This window comes from Tarenaya hassleriana, unplaced genomic scaffold (genome assembly GCF_000463585.1).
Source record: "Tarenaya hassleriana unplaced genomic scaffold, ASM46358v1 Cleome170, whole genome shotgun sequence".
NCBI lineage: Eukaryota > Viridiplantae > Streptophyta > Magnoliopsida > Brassicales > Cleomaceae > Tarenaya > Tarenaya hassleriana.
This window is the reverse complement of record NW_010965123.1, coordinates 75,741-85,257: the sequence shown is the minus strand read 5'-3', so window position 1 is coordinate 85,257 and position 9,517 is coordinate 75,741. Positions and strand designations below refer to the sequence as shown.

The window sequence follows — 9,517 nt, the reverse complement described above, 5'->3', positions numbered from 1 at the left end:
TGGTGTGTCCGAGCCTTGTTCTTGGTGTGTCCGAGAACACTATCTTTTTCTTCTTGTTTCTTCTACAATTTTCGACCCTAAACCTTAGAGTGAGTATCCTAGGATCAGAACCTCAGGTTTGAGTCTCTATCTTAAAGAAAATTACCTTAAATCGCAACCTATCCCTTGTTTACCGAGAAAACCTAAATCTGTCCAATCTGTCCGAAATCTCCTTGTGTTTGTGGACGTGAATTGGACCGAGGTGCGTATCACCTGCACTTGTAACAAAGAATCTCGTGGCTCGGAGTGTTAGATTTGTTACTTACAGAAGTTTCACCTTTGGATGTTGCAATGCCCTTTCCTTTGTTCTTTGGATCCTCTTGAACAGGTTTTGAGGTGGGCATGTTGTGTCCTTTGCTCTCGGTTCTCGGATACACATTGCTAGGCATTCTGGACCGGTTTGTCCTAGCTTGTTTCTTGTGTATCTGCTGCTCTATTTGTATAGCAAGATGTAAAAGATCATGGATATCATGGTAAACTTGTCTTTCTACCTTTCTTGCAATGCGTTCTTGTAGTCCGTCTAGGAATTGAGTCATAACAGTCTCATCATCCTCTTCTATCTCTAATCGATTCCGAAGATGCTCAAACTCCTCAAAGTAGTCTTCAACCGATCTGCTCCCCTGCGCCAACTTACGATATCGTCTATGTAAATCCCGATGGAAATGTGGTGGAACATACCTCTTTCTCATGAGATGTTTCATTTCCCTCCAGGAGATTATTGGATCATAGTGAGAACGTCTCCTTTCGGCTATTTCTCGGTCCCACCATGTGAGTGCATTGTCCGTGAGTTGAGCCGCCGCGTATTGAACCTTCCTCTGTTCGGTATATGTATAGCAATCGAAAATATTTTCCATCCGCCTCTCCCAATCGAGATAAGCTTCAGGGTTAACTTTACCAGCAAAAGTAGGAGGTTTGAGTTTCAAATCTGTACCTTGGTGTCTTTGAATTCGTGGTTGCCTCCTAGGTACATCCTCCTCATCACTGTCATCAACATACCTTTGGTTTTGAACATTTCTCCTCCGTCGGTTCTGAGTAGAATGATCAGAATCTTCATCCACTTCGAGAGGAGCTCTTGGATTTTGCATTCTTCTCGGTCTTTGTTGTGCATCAGGTGGATCCGGTTCTGGATTTGCGTTATTGGGGCGCATATTGAACCTAACAGGTTGTATTCTTCGTGGTGCCTCCTCTAAACGCGTTAAACGTTCCTCTAGACGTTGCAGGACTTGTAGGATCGCAGTTTGAGTGTTCTCTGCGTTCTCAGCCATTTTCTTGCACAAACACTCACAAAATCAAAATAACAAGAATAAAATTGAATCAACAGCGTTACCTTGCGTGTGGCCTTGAACCGGGCTCTGATACCAAAAATGATACACGCACGGTTCTCTAATGGAGCAAGGCTCGGGATAGATTGGAGATTCGGTAGGCTTATGGGCTTCTCACCAAACGATTCCAAGGGATAGTGATGGAGAAGTGTTCTAGGCTTATGAGCACTCAGATTACACTTCAAGAGGAATGGAATGGAATGGGATAGGTGACACCACAAAGAGGGATGGAAAACTCTTTGATTTCGTCACTAACTCTTTGGCTAGGGCTTAGGAATCTCTCTCAAACCTTAACACAAAGAAAAACTCGAAATTGCTTGTATTTGCTCAAGACAACACGAGAATAAGAAGAACAAATGCTCCAATTTTTATTTCTGAAAAGTCTGCTGAAAAATGACATAGATGCAGCCTTTAAATAGGCTAACAAGTGAAAGGAAAAGAGGGAAATTTCGTGCAACAAGAAAAGGAAAAGAAAGATGGCGAAAATACATAAAAGGAAACAAGAATTCTGCAGCAATCTCCTTGTAACGGCTAGAGGAGATTCTGCAGAAATCTAGCCAAAGCTCCCATGAATGATGCTCCAGGATTCTCTAACGGTTATGAGGGATTGGGATCAGACTTCTTGACTTCAAGAGCTTGTTGTGGCAACAAAATTCAGGTAGGGTCGTGGTTGTTCAGGTGTTCCACAACGAATGATGATGAATCAGGTGTTGGACAACAAGAGCTCAAAAACGAGCAGGCTCTTGTTGCTTAATCCGCAAGCTTCTTCGGTTCTTGGATTGTCTTCAAGGGTCTTGACCACGAACTTGTTGATTCTTGAACGCAGGCTCCTTGCTCGTTCCCTTGTGAGTGGTGGATCGGGAATGATCGGAAAGACTGGTTCATTGGTTGTCTCTCCTTGCTTGACGGGATAATCACATGCATTCATAGATATTCTAGGCGTGTTAGGACACAAAACCCGGTTGTACTTTAGTTTTGCAGAGTTACAGGTTTCGAAGACGATTGGACTCGAAAAGGAGCTATTTGGAGCCTTAAAGGAGAAGTCCGGATGAGGTACTCATGCTGCGACATCAACAACTTTCTCTACAGAGGTCTAAATCGTACGAGACTTATACCATTGGGTAGAGCTCTTCAAGAGCTTCACGTAGACACCAAAATCACGTAAATCCGACACTGGAGTAGAAAGTTATGAGCGAATTCGTGAAGACTAGAAAAATGCCAGTGCAGGGCCGGATCCAACTGGATCCGGTCCGGATCAAGAACGCAGAATTCGACTCCAGGAATCTGGATCCGGTCCGGATCCACCTGGAATCGGCCCGGATCCAGTCAAAAACCTTGTTTCGCGATTTTCAGCATCAGAATGGGAATAGGACTCTTGAGAGTCGCCCTAGGGTTATAAAAAATACCTAGCCACGTCCTAGTACAAGGAGAACCTTAGAGAACACTTAGATACAGACTTTTGGAGAGCTTTTGGTGAGAGAAGAATAGAAGTTCACGGGATTTCGGGAAGAAGAAGGAAGATTCGATCATGGAGACTAGACATCTGCATGAGCCTTTCTTTCCTCTCTTTTATCTCTTTTTCTCAGAACTTTTTGTTGTTTTCTATGAACCGTGAGTAGATCCACGACTAAGGGTTAGGGATTCGTATGTGTTTTGGGTATGTTTGAACCCTAACTTGGATTTCGGTTTTGATTTATTTCGGTTCTATTGATTTGCGTTTTTATTGGATTGATGTTTGCTAACCCCTTGGTCAATTATCTTAGATTCTAAACTACATAGAGATATGAGTTGGTTTCGGATCAAAATCAATAGGATAGATCATATTATTCACATAGAGATATGGTTTAATCGATCTAGGGTTGATGATAGCGTTCTTTATGCACCTAGGGTTAACTTGAATAGATCGAGAGATTGACGAGTTACTTTGTAGGTAGGGAGTTAGTAGACCGAGAGGTGAATTCTCTATCTTTGTTGCTTGATGATTCCCGAATACAAGTCATAATCGTTATTCTCGCATGCTTAGCATATACCCATACACGCGAATACGATCCCGACACCCGTAGTCATCCTTGTTTGATAGGTTACTCATTTTCATTGATTTCTTATTTCGTTTTCTATAGATTCCAATTACTTCCATCATCACTTGCTTGCTTGCTTTGATCTATTTTCGATTTAGATTTGGATTTAGCAACCGGTCCTCGTGTTCGACCCCGTGTTACGACGATCCGTATCCTTGCGGTGAGTTGTGAATCGGGTTATAGATTTTAGACTCGGTACACACGTATCAATGACCTCATCAGTTAGTGTCTGTAAGACCCTGTCAAGGGGTATATAAAACAGCTTGGAAGGAATTCACTAGTCAGGGAGAAAGAGACACGGGAGGGAGATGAGTAGTACATGCATAAGGTGGAGTTTGTGGGGATATGCCTGCACGGTAGAAAGTCTCCAAACCATGTAAAGGCTTAAGGACTAAGGGGTAATTTCAGCTGGGAAGTTAGTTATTTTTTCGTTGTAACGAGTTCTGGTATTATAACATAGTAATCGATCTTCTTCTTCCTCACTGTAATTCTTTTTCCTTCTGGTTCTTTCTTTCTAGGGTTCTTACGATTGGGGTTTCGGGAGAGCGTTGTAATTCACTCAAGCTGTAACTCAACCACCTCTAGTGAATTCGCCAAGCTACTTGGCCGAGACATAGGATCTAAAGATCTGAACTCGTAAAATATGTTGTGTTCTTTGTTCATTAGCATTCGGCTTCGATTCATCGAGTGTCACTGGAGTTTGAGAGAATCTGGAATTGCGCAACTACAATCTTCTCTCTCCTCGTCAGCATATTCCATTTCTGCTCTTCCTCTCCTTGGCCCGTCACACACCTGGAAAAGCTTATCATTTCCCCAAAGCATTGTTTGCCCTTTTTGCGGCCTAATAGGGCTGTGTATTTATTGCACTAGCGATGATGAAGAGCAACCATCTTTCTCTGTTGAAGACCAGGATTCATGGGGAGTGATATTGAAATTTACCAAAGGCAAAAGCTCCTCCGAAGGTGAGAGATATATAAGGACTTCTTAAGTTAAATATAGTTCTCTTTCAGCATGCATCGTACCGTTAGACTTTGTTGTGGGTTTTTTCATCCTTCTAGATGATGCGAATATAAGACCTGAAGATGCAAATTACACGGTAGATGTTCTGACTAGATTGTGTAATTAGCAAAGATGAAGTCGGGAAGAAGAAATTTAAGATTATGCCACTCAAGGAGCGAGGAGAGCCTGTTATTGTATCTCTTCCCTTATCTAAGGTAATATGGCTGATCTTATTGTATGTTCATATCCCATTTTTTCGGCTTCAAGTTCCTGTGTTTTATCGTTTACACATCCAAAAATTCATTACTCTAGTGCAGGCCTAGTTCGACTTTTTTTTTCCTTTCACGAAGCCAATTTTCAGCTGTTGCAATTTTTTGACATACATCTAATTTGTAATATAAAAATTAGAATCATTCCATCAAGAAGATATGTTTTTTTTTTTCACGAGGCCAATTTTCAGTTGCAGCTTCTCTCTACTTGTGATACCCAAGAAGAGTTTCTTTCTCTTTTCAGGGTTTTTGGCAGAATCGAAAATCATTTCAGATGAATATGTGTAGTTTATTATCAAGATTAATCAGTTCTGGATTCAGATATATCCTCGTGTGAAGAGGATGATAATCTCTTCTGGTGGCTGTCCTATATTTGAGAATCTTGTCCGCATTGATAAACTTGTAGGAGGGTCTCGTAGATTGCGTGAATAACACTCTAACCTTGTTTCGCGCGTAGATTGCGTGAATAACACTCTTTCTCCACACGACAATCAAGGGTTTTTGCGCGAGGATATGGCTTCATTACTGTGAACCTTCACGTCAAGTCAAGTCTTCGATTGTCCTGTGTGAACGAGAGTGTTTACCCAAATTTCGTGCCCCATTTTCGGCTTTGTCACGGAAATCCACATCATGTCTGGAACTTTGTCACGGAAATCGATAATCATGTCCAGGTGATGTGCTTGAAAAATGTAAATAATATTCATACTCGTTAGGAAATATTTCTCATTTTGTAATAAAATGCATTTTGGAATGAACCATGAAGACATTCTATTCGTCCATCAATACAAATATCATTCAATTAAAATAAAAGATTAAATTGGAAGAAATTCGTCTTTCAACGCAAGACTGGAGAGTTTCATCTTTCTGGACGAGGCACACATCTTAACAAACTAGTTCTAATTATATCAGACGTTTGACTCCCTCAAGAGTGTCTCTCGTACGAGAAAGAATGTCTCTCATTCGATAAGAAGCAATCCTATTCCGGGTTCAATATCATAGTTGAATATAATCTCGTATGGGATTGAGATATTATCTTTTTGAGATAACGATAAGAATATTGTCGGGAAAACAATCGATACAAGAGACATTGTTTTTATTACGAAACGTTATGATGGATACAAGAATATTATCTTTTGGAAAGCCTCTCAATTCTCTTCACATGATGGGTGAGAAGAGCAAGACAACTATGTTCATGTTCCTTGTATTCTTTGTTGATCACTCATCGGTGACTCCAAAAGGACAAAGCAAAGGTTCGAAACCATGTTGAATAAGAACCTTGTATATATGTTCCTTTTGAATAAAACTTTATACATCTACAAAATCGCCAACAATGAAAACTTAAGAATCGATTATTGAATCTTTTTAGAATTCACTGAATCCTACGTATAGAACAAAATTAGAATATTCAACATATGAGTAATTTTTCAACTAAGAAAGTATTAAAAATAATTATTATTCAACCTAAAAATTATATAATCACGTAATTTTTTACTAAAACCTAATACGAAAAAATCATTTCTAATCAGAACACTAAACAAAATCATCAACAAGATATATGTTAATATTTTTACAATTTTATTTTAGTGTTAAATTGCTTAAACAATGGAAAATCGTTACCAAAACACATAATAGAATTTGCGATTAGAAATTCATTGATTGCGATTGGGTGATTAGGATTCGAACAGTCAGTTTTTTAATCATCCCGTAAGCGGTGAATAGCAAATACTTCGTTTACGGCTGGTGACTGCACGAGACACTCCTTTAAATTAAAAATACTCAATGATTTATCAATTGAGAAATATTATTTTTCATCTATTAATTATTTATATTCCGTAAATATCCAAAATTCGAAAAATAAATTCAAGATCTGGTACCAAAAACACGAAAGCTCCTCGTACCATTTCAGTACTGAAGCTGCCGTGTTCCTGGTTATTCATCCTTGCGATTACGAGAAATAAATATCCATCAATTTTCGATATCAAAGTTTTGAGTGTTTCATCCCTTTGAAGTTTTTTTTTTGATAAAGGATTGTATTAACTGTGGGTGAAAAGGTACATAGTGTTGCTATAGAAGCATTACAAAATCAACAATCATTCCAACCAGTCAAATAACCGTGGAGTGATAGATAAATGGGATTAAGCAGTTACAGAGAACCATAACTGTACGCTTCTGCTCGCGAGCTCCGATGACGTCATGCGGAGGGCCGCAATACGAGTCCTGAAGATTTTGTCCGTTTCCCTGATTAGTGGTGAGGATCCTGAAAGATCTAGTGATGAAGTCTCATGTTCCGCTCTTTCCAAATAATATAAGTAATGATCTGCCAAATCATTAAAGCTATACATCTCTTGATTTTACAGCCACGGAAGGATTCCAACACATGCAAGATATTACTCCAAGATGGGAATGACCCTACCGGAATTAGCTTACCCAATGTGGTCTGGATTAGGGAATTCGAGAATACACACTCATAATAGATGTGGTCTCTAGTTTCTTCTTGTTGCCGACATAAGAGACATTCTGGATCAACATGAAGACCCCAAGAGATCATCCTAGCTCTAGTGGGGCAGCGATTTAAATTAACTAGCCAGCAATGGAAAGCAAACTTAGGGATATGATGTTTGTGCCAAACAACCTTTGGCCATAGAACAGACGTGGAGGAGCTGCTCACAGATTCCCATACAACCTTAGAAGAGAAAGTCGAGTGTACCTTCCCCTTGACTTGCCATAATGTCTGATCAGGACTGTTCGTGAGATGGAAAGAAGCTAAGTGGATGGCCAGCTGAATAGCGAGGTCAGATCTTGAAGGGGGTAGCTGCCATGCCCCATCCGAGTAAGCTTCAGCGACGGTCGATTGAAGGTGAATGCCAAGCTGTGATATTCCCCCTCTTCCAAACAGATTGATCAACGGACCGAAGGGAGTCCAAGGGTCAAACCAAAACTTTGTGGTTAGCCCATTTCCAACTTGCACAGTAAAGAACTCGGAAGCCCACGATCTCAGTTTCAACAGCCGCTTGAATGTCCAAGACTGATTAGGCTTGATAGTAACCGACCAAAAGGAGGAGCGGGAAAGGTATTTATTAATTATCCAACCCACCCATAAGGAGCCCGCCCGGAAGAATAAACTCCAGATCAGTTTTAGTGCTGCAATGTCATTCCATTGTGCTAAGTTCCGTAACCCCAAGCCTCCTTCCCGCTTCGATTGTGCCACTGTATCCCAAGCCACTCTTGCCCCTTTAGTTGGTTCGACTTTTCCTTTCCACAAGAATGCTGAGCACAAGGAGTTGATCTGTTGTATGGTACGCTTCGGTAAGATGAAGGCGTTGCACCAATAGCCGATTATACCTGAGATGACTGAACTTAACAGCTGTAGTCTACCAGCGAAAGAGAGAGCACGTGATGTCCACGATTCCATTCTACCTCTGATTTTCGATATAAGAGGTGAGCAATCATTGGGGGATAATTTACGGGAGGAGAGGGGTAGTCCAAGGTACTTAAAAGGCAGATCCGAGGGCTCGATTCCCGTCATCAAAGCCATATGGTGCAGTTCCTCCTCAGTGCAACCTCCTGCATAAAGGCTAGATTTTCCTTTGTCGGTGTATAAACCTGATATATCACCAAACTGGGTGAGTAGTTGCAATAATGTCTGAACCGAGAGGTTCGAACCATCACAGAAAACCAACAGATCATCTGCAAATGCCAGGTGGGTTATGTTTAGTTCTCTGCATCCTGGATGGAAGCCTAATAAATTCTGAGCTGCCGCCGAATTTAGCATGTTAGATAGGACCGACATGCTCAAGATGAACAGATATGGTGATAGAGGGCATCCTTGTCGCAGCCCTCTAGTTCCTCTGAAAAAACCAAAGAGACCCCCATTAATAGAAACAGAGAAGTGAGGAGATGTAATACATGCCTGGATTGGTGCAATGAGAATGTCAGGCAACCCCAGGGCACGTAGAACAGCCAACATAAAATCTCATTCGATTGTGTCGAAAGCCTTCGCAACATCTAGCTTGATCGTGGCCCTCCTAGTGACATTCTTCCTGTGGTAACCCTTAAGGATTTCAGCAGCTAATAGGCAGTTTTCAGTGATGCTTCGTCCACTAAGAAATGCCGATTGGTTGCGAGGTGTAACTGCTTCAACAATTGGCTTGAGTCTGGATGCTAGGAGTTTAGTGATCACCTTGTAGACTGTGTTGCAACAAGAGATGGGACGAAAGTCGGTCAACTTTTCTGCACCAGGAACCTTTGGGATCAGAACCAATGTGGTAGCGTTTATAGACTTCGGCATAGAGCAAGTTCTGAAAAAGTGCTGGACCGCTTGAGTAAATTCTGCGCCGAGTATATCCCATGTCTTCAAGTAAAACTCCGCTGTTAGACCGTCCGGACCTGGGGTTTTATTCGAAGGCAAGGATTCCAATGCTGATTTGATTTCAATATCTGAGAATGGCACTGATGCCGCCTGTATCACAGATTCAGGAGCCCTTGAGATGTTTCCTACAACAAAACTCTGAACGAAGTTATCCTGACGTGCCAACCGCGTGGGCCCAATGGCAGATTCAAAATATTCAACAGCCATGGATGAAATTTGTTCTGGGTCCGTTATCCGTTGCCCTTCCGGAGATATCAAATGACGGATAGTATTCTTGGAGTTCCTGAGCACCATTGATCTGAAAAAAAAACCTGAATTCTGATCGCCAGTACGAAGCCAGTGGACCCGAGATTTTTGTTTTAGGAATTTCTCCTCGATCTCTTTAAGATGAGTCCACCGCTGAAGGCATCGGTTCTCCTCGGCAAAGGAGGCTGAAGATGG

At 41.3% G+C, this 9,517-nt stretch overlaps 1 pseudogene; it reads left to right on the top strand.

Annotated features, from left to right (window-relative positions):
- LOC104810197 overlaps positions 1-5,139 on the top strand; it is a 75,590-nt pseudogene extending 70,451 nt beyond the window's left edge.
- Positions 5,140-9,517: the final 4,378 nt, after the last annotated feature.